We start from the raw sequence: 23,130 nt of genomic DNA on the forward strand, positions 1-23,130 counted from the left end.
TAATACAAAATCGCCGCCTTACATCACGCATTGAAAAACGCCGTGGCTCGCCATGGCTCGTTAAGCTTGAGGCTTGGCCTTGCCGCCACGCCATGCCTCACGCCATTTAGAACCTTGCCCGAGATCATATGCAATTTTTAATAAGTTTGTTTCTTTTTCTTTTTTAGTCTTTTTTGGAAATTCGTAGGCTTTGTGTCCATCTTCTTGACATATCCAACATTTACAATCTTTTTTATTAGATGGACAGTAATTTGTGTTAGATTGATATTTTTTCTTATATTGTTTTCTGTCTCGAAAATATTTTCTTTCACCTTGTTTATAATATTGTTTATATTTAGGTTTATAAGTTTGTTTTTTCCAAATTTTCTTTTTATATTTTTGTTTTTTATTATCTTTACAACCATATTGATTAACTTTATTAGATAAGGTATCACTGCATAAATCAATTCTTGCATCTTGTGTTGTTTTTTGTTCTAAATATTTTTTTCTGCATCCATGCTTTTAATATACTTATCCTTGCTCCTAAGGTTTCTACAATTTTATTTTGTTGTAATGCTTCTTGTAAATCTTTTATTACATTTTGACTTACTAATGATGGTAATTTTTGGTAAAACATGTCTAATGCTATCTTTTTTCTAGTAAAATCTAGATTATAATAATGTTCAGAATATTCGCATATAAATGGGTCTAAATAACAAATGTTACAAATTCGTAAGTTAGTTAGATGCCATAATGATTCTAATTGAAAAGCTTCTTGAGATGTTTTATCTTCTATTTGTTTTCCTATGAATTCTTGAATAAGCCGATTTAATACATTTTTAAATGTTTCTATAGCATCAGTGGTTGCTATCATCATTGTCTCTGTTTCATCGAGAGATGAAGGGAAACGATATGCATTGCCCTGTGTTTTATGTATAATATAATTAAGAAAATTTTTTGGATGTAGATTTCTTAATTCTTTAGTTAGTTGAATTTGAATTCCCATTTTATTACTCCATTCTTGAATTTTTGCTTCGGGATTTTGCTCACAATCAATAAGAAGAATATCTGAATTTGTTGGAAAAGTAAATAGTTTAGGTATATATTGTGGAGGTATTTTTTCCAATTTGTTTTTTTTTTATTTTTGACCATTCCTTGTCTATATAAAAAATTTTCTTCTAACGAAGGCGGTCCATAAATATATTGACCTTGATAATCATCTTCAACATATGATTGTTTCGTTTTAATCCAAAATTGTGTTGTGAATCTCTATATGGATTTGAATAAGGGTTTTCATCATCTGAAGAAAAATCATATATTACTTCTGCATCATCATTATCTGAATTATTTTCTATTATATTATTTTCTTGAGTTTCAGATGGAATTTCTAATACTGCAAATAATTTAGTTAGTGTTTCTACTTTTTCTTGTAAAGTTTCCATATATATTAAATAAAATTTTTAGTTTCTTTTTTGTAGTGAATTAGTTATTATTAACGCTTTTTCTATTTTTACTTATTTAACAAATTAATTTTGTTATCTTATCTTCAAGTATTATAAATTTTGTTATCTTATCTTCAAGTATTATAAATCTTCTTATGTTAAAAACGAGTATTATAAAAATTTCAAATTTTGTAGAATTAATAGTTAGAAAAACTCGAAATGATACTATCATGGAGAAATAAAAGTAATATGACAATTGAAAATATCTTGAGACATATTTATGATATTAAATCTTCTTATGATAAATATTTTAATTATTGGTGATGACTTTTTAAATATGAGTATTTAAAAACAATGATTTTTCGTTATTATGTTTACGATGTTGCATATGTTTATTTTCTTATTGACGATAGATTGAATATGTAAAATAATAAGAACGTTACTTAGCTCTGATACCAAATTTCACAACATGACGGATAAATGAATATTAGGTTAAGATTATACCTGAATGATGCGTTGGATTGTCTTGATGATGGATTATGTTGAATAATTGAATGCTTATGTGGATAGTTTGGATAGGGCTCTGCTATTCAGAAATAGACAAACTATTTCAACAGAGAAGAACTTTGAGATCAACTCAAGTCTTAAACACTCAAACTTAACTTGTTTATTTCATATGGGCGAAGGCCCTATTTATAGGCTCGAAGGAGCCGGTTACAATTATTGTTGCAATCGTTTGATTGCAAAACGATACAAATAATTTACAATATAGACCCCTAGACTATGGAGGATCTTACATCCTACCGACACTATTTTAATACAAACAACAAATACAAATTATTCTTGCCGACACTTACATAATTACAAAAGAAAAGATAGAATTATTATCTTCTATAATGTTTCATTATCTTCAATGATGTGTTTTCTTTAATGATGATTGCTTATGTCATTCTCTAAATTTAACAACATGATGGATAAATGAATATTAGGATAAGATTATACCTGAATGATGCGTTAGATTGTCTTGATGATGGATTATGTTGAATAGTTGAATGTTTATGTGGATAGTTTGGATAGGGCTCTGGTATTCAGAAATACACAAACTATTTCAACCGAGAAGAACTTTGAGATCAACTCAAGTCTTAAACACTCAAACTTAACTTGTTTATTTCATATGGGCGAAGGCCCTATTTATAGGCTCGAAGGAGCCGGTTACAATTATTGGTGCAATCGTTTGATTGCAATACGACAAACATATATTTATATTTTAGACCCCTAGACTATGGAGGGTCTTACACTTTATAACACATCCTACCGACACTATTTTAGTACAAACGACAAATACAAATTATTCTTGCCGACACTTTACATAATATAATAATTCCTTCCACATTGAAAGGACAGGTGTCTTCAATAATGGCTTTTTATGTCATTCCTTACGTCATTCCTCCCGCCTCCGAAAAAGCATATATTTTTTGATTCTTGTGTTAGTCCTCCATGAATAGTGTTGCTTCTTATCTGGGTTGCTTTATGATGGCTTCCATTCTTTTGTTAGTGTGTCTGCTATATGATTGTTGGCACTTTTGGTATACTTGAGGTATGGGTGAAATTGATGTAATTGTAATTGCCAACGGATTAAACGTCCACGACAATAATCTTCTTGTAATTTATATCGCCAAAAGCCAAGTAGATATATGGAATCTGTGCGTAGCTCGAATCTAGTTTGGAGTAGGTCGACTTTCCATTTTTTCAATGTTCTGAGACATGCTAGTGTTTCTCGTTCATGTGTGCTGTAATTTTGCTCCGTTTAAGAAAATGTTCCCGATATATACTTGCATAATTTTTGCTCATATTTATCTGTTTTTAATGCTTCAGGTGATACATCTGTATCAGTGTATGCTTTTGGTGACATTTTCATATCACTGTATACTTTATCGTTGTTTACTTCGGATGGTATTTTCATACCAATGTATGCTTCATCATTGTGTACTTTTGATGGGTTAGATGTGAGGTTTCCCTCACTATCTAATCCTAATAATACTTTTCCACGTATGATTGCTTTTAGGCATCCTGCCCAAATGTCTTGTGATGCATCTGTTTGCACAATTAGAAAATCGTCGATCTTTGCATTATATAAGGTAGGAAGAACTTAAATTTTTTCTTTTATATTTTGTACTAAAATAGTATCTGTATTTGTCCAAGACCAAGGTATTTTTTCTGATATTTTCTTTTGTAAAGCTCTTCTTTGTTTTGTTAAGTTTTTTAAAAATCCTTGTTCTGCAATATAATTTAAACAACCAAGAAATCGTTGTAATTGTTTTCTATTTTCAAGTTTATTAGGAAACATATTTAATTTTTCTCGTATGTTGTCTGTTAAAGATAGTTGGCCATTTTCTCCAATTTTTAAACCAAGATATTCAACTATAGTTTGAAAAAGTTTTGATTACTTTCTTGATAAAACTAAACCTTTTTCTTTGATTCTTTGTAAAACTTTGATAACTGCGTCGATGTGTGTTTGTTCATTTCCTTTTGTAAAAACAATTATATCATCAATATATGCAAGACAAATATGATCTAAACCATTTAAGGTTTCATCCATGAATCGTTGATATATTGCTGGTGCTTGCTTTAAACCGAATGGAAGGACATTCCATTCATAGTGCTTCTGAGGAAGACATGAAAAAGCGATTAGTGGTTTCGTATTTTCATGTAAGCGTAATTGCCAATATCCAGATTTTGCATCAAATGTACTAAAGTGTGTATTTCCTTTTATTTTTTCCAAAATGTATTCTTTTCGTAATAATTTATATGAGTCTCCAATAGTAGCATCGTTCATTTTCTTGTAATTAATTACCATTCTTCGTTTTCCTCGTTTTATTTCATTATTATTTTCTACATAAAATGCAGGTGCAGAATGAGGACTTGTGCTAGGTCGAATGATTCCCTTTTCTAGTAATTCAGTACATTCTTGTTTAAATTCAGAAACATCTTTGATACTATATGGAATTTTGTTTGGAATATTAACTTCGTCATTAGGGTTTTTTAATAATATTATTATTTCTTGATTATTTCTATTTTTTAATTGATCTAACGGGTTTTCACTACATACTTCTTAGAGTTGTTTTTCAGCAATTTCTTTAGCAAATGTTAGTAATATGCGTAGTTGAAAGCCAACTTCCTGTTTGATTATTTTAATAAGATCAAAATGTTTGAGAATTGCAGTTTTTATAATACCTTTTGTTGGGTGATTGAGACTTATATGATTATTCGTTTGTATAAATGGTTGATATAATTTAAGAAAATTATTTCCTATTACTAAATCTATTCTCGAATCGTGTTGATATATAGTTGGAGTTTTAAATAGTGCTTTTTCAATTACTATATCTATGTCTCTTCCTACGAACCAAATTTTGTGAATTGATTTATCAACAATTGTAATTTTTAATGTTTTTTCTAATTTTTCTCAATTTTTTAATATCTTTTTTCTTCCGAAACATAAAGTAGCTCCTGTATCTATATATGAGACTAGTTCTTTTTCTTGTATTTTAGTTGTAATAAAGGTATTATTTGGATTAATATTTGTTTTTCTTCTACTCATTAGAGTTGGTTTATAAATTATATGTGCAAAGTTTTCATATTAACAAGTTGTGTTTGTTAGAATGGTTGAAGCATTGCGTATTGTTTTTAAATTACGATTTTGTGATTTTTTGTATTTCTTAATTCCTTCTTGTAATCGAGATATCTTTTTTAATTGATTACTATATTCTTCACTTTCCGAGTGTAATCTTATCAAACAGTTTTGTTCATATGATAAAGTTTTTTTCTAAATGTTGAATGGTATTAGAGATATTAGAATTTATTTTCCAATGGTTTTTTAATATATTAGTCCAAAGCATGTTATCATTTGAAGAATTAATTTGTACTTTTGATTTCATTTTTAACAGATTATTAAGGTGTCTGAAAGAAAATTAATTGAATTGTTAATGTTTTTTATTACTATTTTAGAATGATTAATTTGAGTTCTTAGTCTTCCTATTTTAATTAATTGATATGCAGTATAATTTTTGTATTTAGAAATTAGGTCTTGTACTTCAGATTCTTTTTCTTTTAAATGTTTTGTGGAATTTTCTAAATCTTTCCATAATTTTTTAAGTAAATCGACTTTATATTTATTATCGAAATTACCATATATTTGAGTTTTATTGCTCATTATTTATTTTTACCATGTAAAAGGTGGTTTAATAGTGAGTGGTTTTTGTTCAAGCGGTTTCTCATGTGGCTCTTCTTTAATACTTTTTATTTTTAAATATTTTTCAAGTAATATTTTCTGTTGAGTTAAACTTTGTAATAGCTCAGGAATTTGTTTTAGTACAAGTAAACTTTCTATTTCTATAATATTATTTAATTTTTGACTAATTATATTTAACTTATCTCCTATTGATTTATCTTCTTCATAATCAAGACCAATATTATATATTGTTCCTTGTGGTAAATTATGTGGTATTTCTATAATCATTTATTTATCTGGTATGCACGGTTTTGTATTTTGATATGAACCTTCAAGTGTTTTAAAATATTTTAAGGGACTACTAGATGATTCTGTCATATTGTTAAACTTAATGATTTAATCATTTGTTTTATGTCTTCTAATTTTTCATCTTGGCTATTAGTAGATGTTGTAGGTTGATTCTCTGATATAGAAAATCTACCTGTTATAGTTGAAATTGGAGGTTCTATAATTGGATTTCTTTTTATTAACGGAGTAGTTATTATCGGTTGAAAATTAGTTTCATTAAAAATTCTATTATTATTCATATTTGGTGATTCAAGTGATAATAAAGGGGTAAATAATTTATCTATATACATTCTATCTTCTGTTTTAAACGTAATACTATGATGAGAATTTGTTAATGCATAATTTATTTGATATGTAATAGTAAATAGATGATTCCCTTTTAACATAAAATTTTGTCATAATAATTTATATCGTACGGTAATACTATTACTTAAATTTTTATCTTTTAGACTTAATCCTAGTTGTATATTAATATCAAATTTTATTTTATTTTTCCTTCAATTAAATTTCCTTTTCCTTTTGCAATAATACTTTCTTGATTATTAATTATACGATCATCTCTAATTTCTAATTCTATTGGTGTGTCTAAATCGCTAAAAGTGCTTTTTAAAATTATTTGAATAGTTGATATATGAATATAAGCGATTTTTGTTCTATCTACTTCTTTAATATTAGATAATCTATTTCTGATTTGTTGTTTATTTATTATTGGTATAATAATATTTTCTTGTTTTGATTCTATTGGTATTGGTTCTTCTCCTATAATTTTTCCATAATATATAATAATTTTTCTAGAAAAGAAAATTTTCAATGAGTTATATCTAAAATTATGTTTTTCAGATAGTGTAAAATTTGATTTTCTTATAACATCTTTATTAATATTATTTTTATTAATTAGAGCATCAAAGGTGTATCCTGATTCATTTTCTTCGTTATTAATAATGATTGGTGTATTTTCTATTTCTTGAGACATATTTAATAAATTATTCTTGTTATTTTATCTTCAAGATTTTTTATTTGTTAATATTTAAACTTGAAAAACTCATAATTATAATTTTTAGAAACAAAATGATAATTTATTTTTTCTTTCAAAGTTAAGATTTATAAATTTTAATAAGATGTTGATGGTGGGGTTTTTTAATACTATTATATTTTAATAAGATGTTGATGGTGGGGTTTTTTAACAAAACATGTTTCTAACATCTTGGTACATAGTCATAATTGTAAAAAACCTTCTACCGACATATGTTTAAATTGTAGGTGGATAGTAGTATTTGATTTTAATAATGAGTTTATTATATATATATGATGATGTATGATGAACATGTATTCATATGAACGAAAGATTTAACATTCATAATCATAATAAGAACGATACTTAGCTCTGATACCAAATTTAACAACATGACGAATAAATGAATATTAGGATAAGATTATACCTGAATGATGCGTTGGATTGTCTTGATGATGGATTATGTAGAATAATTGAATGTTTATGTGGATAGTTTGGATAGGGCTCTGCTATTCAGAAATAGACAAACTATTTCAACAGAGAAGAACTTTGAGATCAACTCAAGTCTTAAACACTCAAACTTAACTTGTTTATTTCATATGGGCAAAGGCCCTATTTATAGGCTCGAAGGAGCCGGTTACAATTATTGTTGCAATCGTTTGATTGCAATACGGCAAACATATATTTACATTTTAGACCCCTAGACTATGGAGGGTCTTACACTTTATAACACATCCTACCGACACTATTTAAATACAAACGACAAATACAAATTATTCTTGCCGACACTTTACATAATATAATAATTCCTGGTGCGCAAGAATTACCTGCTGATATCAAAAAACAACTTTGTAAACATATTATGCATGCACCAAGACACAATTGCAGTCACTGTTCAGAAAACACAGAAGAAACACCAATTATGGAAGATTAACGATAAAAGAAAACATTATTCAAAAATATGTCTTTTTGGTGGTGGGAAGAATAAGAATGACGTAAGCAATCATCATTAAAGAAAACACATCATTGAAGATAACGAAACAAGAGTCTAGTTGGTTAGGATACTCGGCTTTGACTCGAGAGACCCGGGTTCATGTCCCGGCAACGGAACCAGGATGTGTTATAAAGTGTAAGACCCTCCATAGTCTAGGGGTCTAAAATGTAAATATATGTTTGCCATATTGCAATCAAACGATTGCAACAATAATTGTAACCGGCTCCTTCGAGCCTACAAATAGGGCCTTCGCCCATATGAAATAAATAAGTTAAGTTTGAGTGTTTATGACTTGAGTTGATCTCAAAGTTCTTCTCTGTTGAAATAGTTTGTCTATTTTTGAATAGCAGAGCCCTATCCAAACTATCCACATAAACATTCAATTATTCAACATAATCCATCATCAAGACAATCCAACACATCATTCAGGTATAATCTTATCCTAATATTCATTTATCCGTCATGTTGTTAAATTTATGGATGCAAAAAAAATGTTTAGAACAGAAAACAACACAAGATGCAAGAATTGATTTATGTTGTGATACCTTATCTAATAAAGTTAATCAATATGGTTGTAAAGATAATAAAAAACAAAAATATAAAAAGAAAATTTGGAAAAAACAAACTTATAAACCTAAATATAAACAATATTATAAACTCGGTGAAAGAAAATATTTTCGAGATAGAAAACAATATAAGAAAAAATATCAATCTAACACAAATTACTGTCCATCTAATAAAAAAGATTGTAAATGTTGGAGATGTCAAGAAGACGGACACAAAGTCTGCGAATGTCCAAAAAAGACTAAAAAACAAAAAGAAACAAACTTATTAAAAATTGCATATGATCTCGGGTATGAACCTATAGAAGATTCAGGAATAGATTCAGATTTAGATATTTATGCATATACAACTGATACTGATTCTGATTCAGGTAAATAGTCCTATGAAGAAAGCATTATTGGGTTTAGAACATGAGGGAAACCTCATATCTAACCTATCCAAAGTATACATTACTAAAGCATATATTGGTATGAAAATACCATCCAAAGTAAACAATGATAAAGTATACAGTGATATGAAAATATCACCAAACCATACATTGATATGAAAATTCTCATATCATCATTTAAAATATTAAAAGCAAACAAAATTCAGCAATTATTCAGGAACCCAAAAGACGCAAATATTCAATCAGCTGAAATATTTAAATAGAAGCCATCATGAAGCAAGTCAAACACCAGTTCAGACAAAAAGAGGAGCAAGAAGCATCATTAATCAGACAACTTGAAGTAGTCAAATGTGAAAAAGAGCAACTACAACAAACAATACAAATTCTATCATCTTATTCAGCATCTAAAGAAGAAGCAGCCGGCAGCTCAACATCAAAGCAACCAAAAGAAGAAATTCAAGAAATATCATCCGATGAAAGTCAACCACAAACAGCACTCGAAACAGAAAAACAAACCATGACGCCAAACCAGGAGGAGTATCCACTACTACAAGCAGATCATAAAAATATAAAGATATGGTATGTAATTTTCAACGGAGAAAACAAAGGAGTATATGAGGATTGGGGAATCGCCAATTCATATATTCTTGGAAAAAATATCATTCACAAAAGTTACAGAACGAAAAATGAAGCAGAAACTGTCACACCCCGAAAACCGTAGGCGGAAACATCTCCGGGGCGGACTCCACGTTGAGTATCAAATCCAATGCACATAGTAAGTAAAGTAAACAACCATTACATTACATATAGAAATTTACAATTGTTCAAAAGTAAAGTTGTACAGTGTGATAGATATGTATATATAAACAAAAGCAAGATGTGTCTTCTACGCACTCCGTCTTTGCCAAAATGGATCATCGGGTACCTGTCTAATGCAGACCTGAGAATACAAGCAGTTTGAAAATCAGCATAAAGCTGGTGAGTTCATAAGCGGTTTTGTTTTGTGCAAAGGTATGAGTTTCCATTTGGTTTCTGAAAATGTTACGACCCAAGAAAATCCCATATTTTCTTAAAAGTAATGTTTAGTTAACTGTTAGGTTACACTGTTCTGGTTATGTTCAACTATGATCCCAGGAAAATCCCATATTTTCCTAATGTGAAAGATGTATACTGAAAACCTGGTTATCCTTGTAAAGTGTATTAGTTCACCAACCCAAAATGTAATGTAAAAGATGTACTCTGAAAATGTATTAGTTTTAACACGTTTATAAAACTAACATATACCAAGTAAAATAGTTACTTAATCCATTATTACTATTATGTAAATCTCTGTTATCCAAATTGCGAGTTCCATAACCATACAATAGACTAATTAGGGCAATAAATAGTCCATCACCCTATATGACTTTTGTCACCCTTGAACCTTCCGGTTCGGCTGTAGCTAGCAGCCAGGTGCGAGGTAGTCAGCCTCGTATAGATCTATACACTCAAGTCACACTCCCTATCTAAGAGATTCTGGTTACGGGGGCGGTCCTCTACTCGCGTATCTCTGTGGAGTGTTCACCGAGGATGTGTCTCCAATTATAGGATTAACAAATTTACTAGTAATAATACTGAAAGATCAATTGACTATCCTCCACTTGTGTATCTCTGTGAAGTGTTACCGAGGACAAAACCATGTTCAAATATTATGCTTTTAACTATTATATTGTGGGAAAACATTTGTGAAAATATAAATACAACAATTTGTAATGTAATTCACAAATAACATGATAGTGTGTACTATAAGTTCAAACGATTGTTTGTTACGAGTGTTAGTGTTAAAAGCATATATAGTATGAAACACAATGTATATAAAAAAAGTTTTGATTACAAGTATCACTTGTACTTTGCTTGTATTCCCCCTGAAAACAGTGAAAACAGTGAAAATGGGTAGGGGTATGAACTCACCAGACGAGAAAACGCGACAGTTTGGATGCTATGTGACGGTTCGGGGCTTGATTACGCGCGAGGTTCCTATGTAATATGAAATGATATGAAATTGTATCTAATTATACTTTGAAATACTAATTAGACATGAATATGCACTCCAAGACGTGAAAACACTTCAATTCGAGTGTTAGGAGTGATCCGGGTAGCATCTAAGGGTGTGTAGGGCCTAAATATGGAGTTTACTCTTCAAGAGTAAACTCCTTAAGGAGTTTACGACCCATTGACCATATCCGCATGAGTTTACAACTGTAAACTGATGGGTGGTGGGTTCTTGGATGCCAAATGGTCATACAATGCACACTGGAGGTTCTAGGGTCGATTCCATGGCTTAGGAAGTGATCGGGACTTGAAATGGCCTTGGAAATGAGTTTATGGTCTAAGGAGATGTTCTTGGGGAGTTTACTACCTTAAACTCATGATTTTACAACTGTAAACTCATGTTTGTCCATGAATCAAGGGCTTTGGTGGTTGTAGGTTAATCACATGTGATTCTAGGTCCAAATCCAAGTTATTCAAGGGGTTAAAGGCACCTTAACACCCTTTGAGGGGTGCTTACAGCTTAAGGAGGTGGGTTTACGGTCCAAGAATGTTCTTGGGCTGTAAACTCAAGTTTATCCCATTTGATGATGATTTGGTGCATCACATGAAGGTTTATGAGGTTCTACACTCCCATGGAAGCATTTTGAAGGTGTTTAAGGGCATTTTGACTCATTAACATGAGTTTATGGTCCATGAATGAGGGTTTACGGTCCAAGAACATGCTTGGGCCGTAAACTCATGTCCATACATCATATGATACGATTTTGGGGTCCTAAGCTCATGCATGCAAGTTTCTAGGCTGAATCTAAGCCCTAGAATTGTCTTCGAGGGTTTTTGAGGCTTCAAAACCCTCATATGAGGTGTTCACGGCCTAAGGAGGTTCCTAGACCGTAAACACTTGTTTATGGTCTCATTCCTCATAAAAATTCCGAATTTGAAGGTCTAAGATGCTAAGTCATGAGTTTGGGACGTTACCTTACTGATTTGGAGCTTGTTTTGGATGATTTTGGCTATGTTTTGGATTTTAGAGAGAGAGAGTAGTGAGAGAAAATTTTTAGAGAGAGAGAGAGAGTAAAAGCCTCAAAATGATGTCACTCAATCCCTTATATAGGGGTTGAGTTTGTGGCCCGGTGGAATTCTACCCGATACTGCCGTTAGACGATGCTTTTGGTCGAACCCGATAAATTTGTCGTAATTACGATTTACATGAAAATAATAATTTTCCAAACAAATATGGAAAATATTTTAATGATTATAACACATTCCGACATTTACGAGATCAAAATAAATGTTGCGATAAAATTAGATTAATTTAACGCAAAGGTTAACGGAACGAAATTAATACGACGGTTTTATTAGACGGGAACGGTTTTAGTGACGGAATAAATTACAGGTTGTCACATTATCCCCCCGTTAGAGGGAACTTCGTCCCGAAATTCTGAATTAAGATACAAATCATGGATTTGGAAAGAGATGTGGATACTTCTGTTTCATCGAGTCTTCACGCTCCCAAGTGAATTCCGGTCCCCGCTTGGCATTCCAGCGAACCTTCACTATCGGGATGCGACTTTGTTTCGTGCGTTTGATCTCTCGATCCATGATTTCGATTGGCTCCTCCACGAAGTTTAAGTTCTTGTTGATCTCGATCTCATCAAGAGGAATCATGAGGGTTTCATCGGATAGACACTTTTTAAGGTTTGACACGTGGAAGACAGGATGAATGTTGCTAAGCTCATGAGGTAATCGAAGTTTATAGGCTACCGGACCGATCCTGGCTAGGATCTCGAAGGGTTCAATGTACCTCAGATTAAGTTTCCCACGCTTTCCAAAGCGTACCATGCCTTTCCAGGGCGAGACCTTCAACAGGACACGGTCTCTAACCTGGAACTCCAGAGGTTTCCGTCTGTTATCAGCATAACTCTTCTGTCTATCACGTGAAGCTTTCAATCGTTCTCGGATTTGGATGATCTTTTTAGTGGTTTTGCGGATGATTTCAGGACCAGTGAGAGCACTGTCGGGAAGTTGACTCTTGGCTAGCTGTGTGTCTCCTACCTCGGCCCAACATAGATGGGATCTGCACTTGCGACCGTAGAGGGCCTCGAACAGAGCAGCCTTGATGCTGGTATGGTAAATTGTTGTTGTACGAGAATTCGATCAATGGAAAATGTTTGTCCCACGACTTGACGAAATCGATGACACATGCCCTCAGCATGTCTTCCAGGGTTTGGATAGTTCTCTCACTCTGTTTGTCGGTTTGAGGGTGATAAGCCGTGCTCATGTCTAGATTAGTTCCAAGAGACTTCTGAAGAGACTGCCAAAATCTAGAGGTAAACCTGCTATCTTGATCAGAGATAATGGATGCAGGTACACTGTGCAGTCGAACTACCTCTTGGATGTAGATATGTGCGAGCCTTTCCATCTTAAACGATTCTTTAATCGGGATGAAGTGAGCGGATTTGGTCAAACGATCGACAATTACCCAAATGGTATCATACCCACTCGGACACTTGGGTAACTTGGTGATGAAATCCATGGTAATCATCTCCCATTTCCATTCGGGTATCTCGGGTTATTGGAGCAGACCCGAGGGTTTCTGGTACTCAACTTTCACCTTGGCGCAAGTCAGACACTTGCCCACAAACGTAGCGATCTTGGGTTTCATGTTCGGCCACCAGTAGTGTTTCTTGAGATCTAGGTACATCTTGTCCGAACCTGGGTGAACGGAGTATTTGGTATTGTGTGCTTCCTCCATGACAATCTCCCTGAATCCTCCAAACTTTGGAATCCAGATTCGGTCCATGAAACAGTAGACTCCGTCACCTCTAATCTCAAGTTTCTTACCCGTTCCCCTTAGGGCTTCACTTGATTTGTTCTCGGGTTTGAGGGCTTCTATCTGGGCGTCTTGGATTTGCATGGATAAATGGGAATGGATAGTCATCGTCAGGGTCTTCATTTTTCGGCTTGAACTTTCCTTTCGGCTAAGGGCATCTGCTATCACATTGGCTTTGCCGGGATGGTAGCGGATTTCACACTCATAATCGTTGAGTAGTTCTACCCATCGCCGTTGCCTCATGTTTAGGTCTTTCTGATTGAGGATGTGCTGCAGGCTCTTATGGTTAGTGAAGATTGTACACTTGGTTCCGTAGAGATAATGTCTCCAAATCTTCAGTGCAAAGACTACGACTCCTAACTCCAAATCGTGCGTGGTATAGTTGACCTCATGTGCCTTTAGCTGTCTCGAGGCATAAGCAATTACCTTTCCCCTTTGCATAAGCACACAGCCTAAGCCCTGATTAGACGCATCACAATAGACAACGAAGTCTTCTGTCCCTTCGGGTAGGGACAGAACAGGTGCGCTACACAAGGCTTGCTTTAACGTCTGGAATGTGGATTCTTGCTTTTCACTCCAACAAAAGGGTACACCTTTCTTTGTTAGAGTGGTTAGGGGTTTGGCGATTTTGGAAAAATTCTGGATGAATCTCCGATAATAGCCGGCGAGACCCAAGAATTGACGGATTTCTGTGGGTGTTTTTGGTGCCGACCAATTCTCTATCACTTTAATCTTGGAAGGATCCACATGAATTCCCTCCTCGCTTACCACGTGACCGAGGAAAGTTACCTTCCGGATCCAGAATTCACACTTGGAAAATTTCGCGTACAACTTCTCGGATCTAAGGGTTTCCAATACTAACCTCAAGTGTTTCTTGTGGTCTTCTTCACTTCTGGAGTAGACAAGGATGTCATCAATGAACACGATGACGAATTTGCCTAAGAAAGGATGAAACACCCGGTTCATCAGATCCATGAACACTGCCGGTGCATTAGTTAGACCGAAGGGCATCACGACGAACTCATAGTGTCCATATCGAGTTCTGAAAGCTGTTTTGGAAACATCACTCTCCTGAACTCGTAGCTGATGGTACCCTGACCGAAGGTCTATCTTTTAGAAGTAGCTGGCTCCCTGGAGTTGATCGAAGAGGTCATCTATTCGCGGAAGGGGATATCGGTTCTTAACGGTCAAGTTGTTCAGCTCACGGTAGTCGATACACATCCAGAAGGATCTATCTTTCTTCTTTACAAATAAAACCGGAGCTCCCCAGGGTGACGAACTCGGTCTGATGAACCCTTTACTGAGTAACTCGTTGAGTTGGCTGGATAACTCCTGCATTTCTACTGGAGCTAGGTGATATGGAGACTTGGCTACGGGGGTAGCTCCAGGAATTAGGTCAATGCGAAATTCGACTTGACGTTCGGGAGGAATTCCTGGAAGCTCTTCCAGAAAGACATCAGGAAAGTTACAGACTTCGGGGATGCTCGCGAGGTCTTTAACTTCTTGTTTCTTGTTGATTACATGGGCTAGGAATGCTTGGCATTCCTTTATCAAGAGTTTCTGAGCTTTGATGCAGGAAATGATGTGAAGGTTGGAGCTGAGTTTATCGCCATAGACTATGAGATTCTGACCCGTAGGAAGATTGAGACGGATGGCTTTTTCATAGCAAAGGATATCAGCATGATTGGGACTCAACCAATCCATGCCAATGATAACATCAAAGCTCTTAATGGAGACTGGCATAAGATCGATGGGAAATGAATGATCGTTCAGGGTAAGGGTACAACCTATGAATATGTCGCTAGCGTTTTCTTTCTCACCGTTAGCCATCTCGAAAGTAAACGTTTCGGTTAGTGGTTGGGGGTTAGGTTTTAGATTATATTTGAACGAATGACTAACAAAACTTCTTTCAGCACCCGAATCGAAAAGAATACTAGCATAAGAGTTGTCGAGAAGGAACGTACCCGAAACAACAGTGGGATCAGCGACTGCCTCCTCTCGTCCCATGGCTAGGACTCTCCCGGTATTATCAGCTGTCGCTTTCTTGGGGCAGCTCCTCTTGTAATACCCAACTTCTCCACAGTTATAGCAGGCTTGACCAACACCTGCTCCAGAGGATTGATTTGCAGATTGGGCTGGTGCCTTGCAGAATCGGATCGTGTGCCCCTTTTTACCGCAGTTTGTGCACGACAGTTCACGGTAGGGGCTGGGGTTATAGTGGTACTTGCAATTTTCACACAGAGGGAGGTTACCACCATATCTACTGGTAGGGGTCTGAGCTGTAGATCCGACAACAGAAGCAGCAGCAACGGGGGTAGTAGCAGCATGGACTGCTACAGTCTACTGTTTCTTTGAGGATCCTTGAGAAGGTTGGCCTTTCTTCTTCTTCATGAACTTTCTTTTCTCACCACTAGTCTTGGTTGGTTCGGGGGTGGTAGTTGCTTCCTCAACTTCATCACTGTGATCAATCAGGATCTGGGCTAAAATTTTGGCACTATCATATGTATTCGGCCGTGCAGATAAGACGTTTCCTTTTGTCGGTTGGGTTAGCCCCCAAATAAATCTCTCTATCTTTTTACTCTCCGGGGTAACCATTCCCGGGCAGAGTAGTGCCAGGTCATCGAACCTTGAGGTATATGCAGCAATATCGGAACCCTTCATCTTCAGGTTCCAGAGCTCGTGCTCTAACTTCTGTATTTCGCCCCGTGGGCAGTACTCAACCAGAAGGAGTTCTTAATTGGCTTCCCAGCCCATAGCATTAGCTACAGGTAGGGTCAGGGATTTGACTCGGACGTTCCACCAAGTCAGGGCTTTGTCGCTGAAGGTACAGGCTGCAAACTTTACTTTATCGGACTTCGAACAAGCACAAATTTCGAATATGGATTCGATTTTATCGAACCATCGGGTGAGGGAAATGACACCTCCAGTGCCATCAAAGGAAATGGGTTTTGCGCTCATGAAGTCTTTATAAGAACCCCCTTTTCAGTGTCCTTGGCTATCTTCAAGGTTTTGTGGCTGGGGACCACCTCCTATACTACCAGGGCTCATTTGTGACACGATAGCTGTCACTGCGGCAGTAATGGCTGTTTGAAGCGTTACGAGATCAATTTGAGGAAAAGGTGGTGGCGGAGGGTTGTTGGTCTTTGAGCTGGGTCTCTTTCTTGGAGGCATCTTGATCTAATAAGATCAGGAAAGAGATGATGATAAGTCCTCCAAATTGAATCGATAGATATGACAGTTATATATCCCGAATAAGCGATAAAGCAGGAAAGAGTTATCAAAACAGATAATTTATTGCTAAGGAATGATCAGGGAACATCGGTTGAATGAGGATTTCTATAAAGGATTGGCTCGAGAAATACTCCCATAGTATTTCATGGTTCGCTACGACACTGGTTCGATGTTTGTGGTATCTGGGTAAGTTTTAGGCATGCCGCACACCACAGTCACTCCCAAGCACATGTTGGTCGTGTCTCGAATGAATATAGTTGGCCAGGCTATATTGATCCTAGGCATGACTACATAACTGCCCAGGTTTAACCGCAGCATACAACACCCATTTACTTATGTTTTGTTCTACTTGTAGTTACGGATATCGATGGTTAGGTATACTTGTATAGTTTTGAAAATACTTATACTTTCAAGTATACTTTTAGTTCAGAGCACTTAGGCCCCTTAGTGTTTATAGTTTTATACCATGTAAGGTTTGGTATACTTCATTCACTATAAACAAGGGCTCTAATACCAATCTGTCACACCCCAAAAACCTCAGGCGGAAACATTTCCGGGGCGGACTCCACGTTGAGTATCAAATCCAATGCACATAGTAAGTAAAGTAAACAACCATTACATTACATATAGAAATTTACAATTGTTCAAAAGTAAAGTTGTATAGTGTGATACATATGTATATATAAACAAAAGCAAGACGTGTCTTCTACGCACTCCGTCTTCGCCAAAATGGATCATCGGGTACCTGTCTAATGCGGACCTGAGAATACAAGCAGTTTGAAAATCAGCATAAAGCTGGTGAGTTCATAAGCGGATTTGTTTTGTGAAAAGGTACGAGTTTCCATTTGGTTTCTGAAAATGTTACGACCCAAGAAAATCTCATATTTTCTTAAAAGTAATGTTTGGTTAACTATTAGGTTACACTGTTCTGGTTATGTTCAACCGTGATCCCAGGAAAATCCCATATTTTCCTAATGTGAAAGATGTATACTGAAAACCTGGTTATCCTTGTAAAGTGTGTTAGTTCACCAACCCAAAATGTAATGTAAAAGATGTACTCTGAAAATGTATTAGTTTTAACACGTTTATAAAACTAACATATACCAAGTAAACTAGTTACTTAATCCATTATTACTATTATGTAAATCTCTGTTATCCAAATTGCGAGTTCCATAACCATACAATAGACTAATTAGGGCAATAAATAGTCCATCACCCTATATGACTTTTGTCACCCTTGAACCTTCCGGTTCGGCTGTAGCTAGCAGCCAGGTGCAGGGTAGTTAGCCCCGTATAGATCTATACACTCAAGTCACGCTCCCTATCTAAGAGATTCTGGTTACGAGGGCGGTCCTCCACTCGCGTATCTCTGTGGAGTGTTCACCGAGGACGTGTCTCCAATTATAGGATTAACAAATTTACTAGTAATAATACTGAAAGATCAATTGACTATCCTCCACTTGCGTATCTCTGTGAAGTGTTACTGAGGACAAAACCATGTTCAAATGTTATGCTTTTAACTATTATATTGTGGGAAAACATTTGTGAAAATATAAATACAACAATTTATAATGTAATTCACAAATAACATGATAGTGTGTACTGTAAGTTCAAACGGTTGTTTGTTACGAGTGTCAGTGCTAAAAGCATATATAGTATGAAACACAATGTATATAAAACAAGTTTTGAGTACAAGTATCACTTGTACTTTGCTTGTATATCCCCTGAAAACAGTGAAAACAGTGAAAATTGTCACAACTAGAAATTTTGTGTCATGTAATCTCTACACTCAAGTATAATGAAGAATCAAAAACTTAAAGAGCATGTATGATGCTTACTCTATGACATCTAATTTTCAAACAAATACACCAAAGCAACTTGATTGGAGAAATAAATAAAGAGAGAGGTTATTATGATTTATTAATATGTTATAAGAATAATATATTAAAGGAGAAATCATATTTGTTTAATTAATATTGGTCAATAATTAATTAAGAATTAATTTTGTGATCAAATGTAATTAATTAAACTAGAGGGACTGAATTGTAATTATGTGATAGTTGCAAAATAGGGCAATGGTTATCCTTGTTAAAGGATGGATGAATTCAAGGATAAAGATATCCTTAAAATCGTCCAAAGGTCCAAGAGATAGGGATTTCCAAGGCTTATCTTATGGTTGCTTGATGGGCAAGTAACTCGATAAGGATAAGGACTGAAACCCTAATCCCAACCCTATATAAAGACCCCTAAGGCCTTAGGATTTCGTACACTTGATCCCTAGAGCATCTAGAGACGAATTACTACCTCTCTCCTCTCTCTTTATACCTTCTCCATTTGCTCTTGGTGTTTGTAAGCCATTACAGGAGTGACACTTGTGACTTTAAGCCTTCCAAAGTCAATTCAAGGAGGAATTGGGATTGTTATTACTACATAACAATAAAGGTAATATCTTAAACCTAATTATATGTTAATATTGATTTCCATATGCTAGAATTAGGGTTTATAGTCTTGGATTCAAAGCATGTACAATAGAGAAACCTAGATCCAAGCATTAGGGTTTGTATGAGCACATAGGATGTCTTATGACCAAAAACCCATCAGTGGTATCAGAGCCTAGCTTGGTTTCAATTGTATTGATGCATTGTATAACTGGAAAATTCGTTTTTTGGGTTTCTGGAGGCTGGACTCGCCGAGTCCATGGCTGAACTCGCCGAGTCCATGCAGACTCGCCGAGTCCAAACCTGACTCGCCGAGTCAGCTCGTCAGATGGAGGGTATTTCGCGATTTCTTGTTGTTTTTGCTTATGGATAGTTACCTTATCATGTTAGATCAATATTAATCCGATTATATGATATATTTGACTATATTTTTGATCTAATTGAAGATATTTATCAATTAATAAGATAATTGTTTCCTTATAAGATAATTGATTAATTATTTTGACAAAATTGATAAATTGTTTTGCAAGAAATCATTAAATAAATCAAATATGGATAATTATGTGATTAAATGTTAATTTGAATTATTTGTTATTTGATCCTTGTTGTAATGAAAAGTTTCATATTTTGCCCTTTAGGTTTTATAGTTTAAATTTGAACCCAAAAGTTTTGTTGTTTTGAAATTTAAATAGTTAAAACCCTAATGTTTTGAAAAAGGTTTCAAAACTTGCCCTCAAGTTTTGGAATTTAAATTTTGATTAAATAGTTTAATTTTGATGTATATTTAAATTCTAAACCCTAATGTGTTGAAATGTTTCAAAACTTGCCCTCAAGTTTTGGAATTTAAAAGTTGATTAAAAGTTTAATTAGGAATGTTAAATTCTAAAAACCTAGCATAGTTTTGAAAAAGTTCAAATCACACCCTTATGGTTTTATTAATTAATTAAGGTGTATAATTAAAAGAGGTTTAATAAATCCATAAAAGTTTAGGTCTACAATTTAACTGAATTAAAAGTATAATTGTTAAATTAGACCACCTAGTATTTTGAAAGTATAAAATACACCCTATACTATATATAACATTAAAAGTATAACATTATATATATGTATGAGTAAAAGTCAGTCTTACCGTTAGTAGGCCTCATTCACGAAGCTGGTCTATAAGGGGTGTTTAAGGAAATTGCCTATAAAATGGCGATTGAATGGGTATCCACTCTTACCCACCGCACTCTTGACTAGTGGAGGATCGTTAGCCGAACGGGTAGGATAGAATGAAACCTTCCATTATAAGTAACTAAATGTTTTCATAAAATTCCCAATCTTAGTTACTTAGGCAAAAGTGAATTGATGCAATTCCATGAAATTACACTTTGTGCCCTTGCGAAGACGTTAGTGGAGCGTGTGTGGTTTACCGACACACTAAATGGTTCTAAGCAAAGGTAGCAAAGGGTGACTCAATGTTTGTCATAGTTCGGTGGAGCGTGTGTGGTTTACCGACACATCGAATAGGTGACTGTAACATGTGAGGGCACCATGTAAGTTTGCATGGTTATTCACATCCGCTTTGTGATCCTCGACATCCCAGTCACAAACTAGAGGGGCATATCGAGATTTAAACATGCCATTGAAAGTTCAATGAATCTCAAAGGATCTAGGAGTTTTCATAGATTTAAAACTTAAATTCTTTTTCGTTTTTCATGGTGGAAATTAGTGAATCGTCATTCACTTACCTTCAAATATTCTGCAATTAGGGTTACGGCATCCCTCTCCCGAATTGTAGAATATTGTGTTGGGTCCTAGCCTTAGTATCTCATTTGGGTGATTTACTAAGGACTCAATCTATCAACTAACTTGAATTCGTTTTTCTCCCGTTTTGTAGATGTCAAAGTTCGACAACTATGGTCTTCTCAAATCCCGTGGAACAAGCATTCCACATGAGGATGATATTCCACGGTTCGATCGAGGAACAAGAAATCATGCTTCACTTCCTCCTCCTCCTCCAATTATACTCCCTAACCCACAAGATTGTAAAATTGAAAGGTTCAATATCACTCAAGCCCTTTTGGCAAGTAAACATAAAGAAGGAAAGCCGGTGTGTGCATACGTCCTAGGGATGAAGTCACACATTGATAGGTTAAGAATGGTGGGATCCGTTGTCTGTGAGGAAATGGCTGTTGATTGGGTTCTTCAGTCACTTCCCAACTCATATAGTGAGTTCGTAAGAGAGTACTATATGATGAACTACGACGTGACCCTTATAGATCTCACCTATATGCTTATTGCTGCTGAATCAGCAATGATTTGGTGCAATAGAAAAGCAAAGTTGATTGGTGAATCTGCCTTCGAGACCTCTATGGATATAGACAATGGCAACGAAAGACATGCTATGATTGAAAAGTTTGATCATAAGAGAAAGGCGATGTCTGAAGTAGTTCCATGTCCTGTTCCAAAAGAGTCGATTTGCTTTTATTGCCAAGAGAAGGGGCATTGGAAACAAAGCTTCCCCATTTACCTAAGAGATCTAAGAGATGGGAGAGTCGAAACGTATGGCTCTAATTTAGGTAAAATCCATTGACTAACTCTTTTAAGCTTCATTCTAGATTCTGAATACATAATGTGATAAGATTACAATTGATGTTTTTGTAGGATCGAAGAAAAGAAAGGAAACTTAAGGGAAGAAGTGAGCTGAATCTAACCGTGAAGGAATGGATTTCGATCGCGTTTCTCGAAGATTAGATTCTTGAGCTACTACTTAGAGTTAGAATTAGATTGCTAAGAAAGATTTATTAGCATAAGTTTTTCAATGAGTTGCATTGTAAGGACAAATTTTTCCGCAATAAAATAAATTTTGACTTTAAATTTTATTTATTTATCCTTACAATGGCGTGTATGAAAAATTCATGTTAAAATGTTTCTATTATTAGCAATAATGGATTTGGTTCTTATTATGTTATGGAAAGTCGAGAATTTACCAAATAGGGAGAGTTTCTCATCACCCAAGTTTCAATTGGACAGAAACTTAGAATCATGCAACGTGGATGCACGATGAATGAGAAATTTTGTATTTGGAAATTAGACTAATTCATTGACAAAGTGTCAAGTGAAGGAGTTCGAGCACACAAAGTTGCGTGTTGATCAAGTCCACCATAAGAGTAACAATGATATTCGTCATGATTTACTGAAGGTTTAGTAAATATGATTATACTTACAAGATTAAGTGTAATTCTTAGTTGATTGAAAAAGTTTAAATCAATAGCAGAACGAATAAGAAGAATCAAGAAGGCAGAAAGATAAAATTTTCTCCATTCTAAGAAGAAGGGAGAGTACCTTTTATGCTTTATGATAGGTCTTAATGATTAAGAACCATATTTCAATTGATCCTCTAAGTACAATTGTATGTTTAAGAAGAGGAATCAAGAATTGAAGAAATGGTTAAATCAAAAAGTCAATCATACTTCGTTCCAAAACAAGTCTTAAAGTTAAGACTGTGACATTGAGTGAATAGTATTAAGAAGGTTTATAACATTCATCATTTGTGGAAAGTTGTGATGTCTTGGATAAGACAAAGACCAACTAAGACCAAAATTATGAAGTGTTTTGTTTTGATAAAAGCTACACTAACTCTTGAATATTTGTTTGTCAAGA

General features: G+C 34.6%; 1 long non-coding RNA gene across 1 annotated transcript; it reads right to left on the minus strand.

The window, feature by feature from the left end:
• Positions 1–2,559: 2,559 nt before the first annotated feature.
• LOC145052990 (uncharacterized) lies at positions 2,560–7,805 on the minus strand. Its single transcript, XR_013684304.1, has 2 exons — positions 7,437–7,805; positions 2,560–4,086 (listed from the first exon to the last, which is right to left on the minus strand). It is a non-coding gene; the product is annotated as an uncharacterized LOC145052990 (long non-coding RNA).
• Positions 7,806–23,130: the final 15,325 nt, after the last annotated feature.

The sequence above is a fragment of the Lactuca serriola genome, chromosome 5 (assembly GCF_051521515.1).
Source record: "Lactuca serriola cultivar US96UC23 chromosome 5, Lser_US96UC23_V15, whole genome shotgun sequence".
Lineage (NCBI taxonomy): Eukaryota > Viridiplantae > Streptophyta > Magnoliopsida > Asterales > Asteraceae > Lactuca > Lactuca serriola.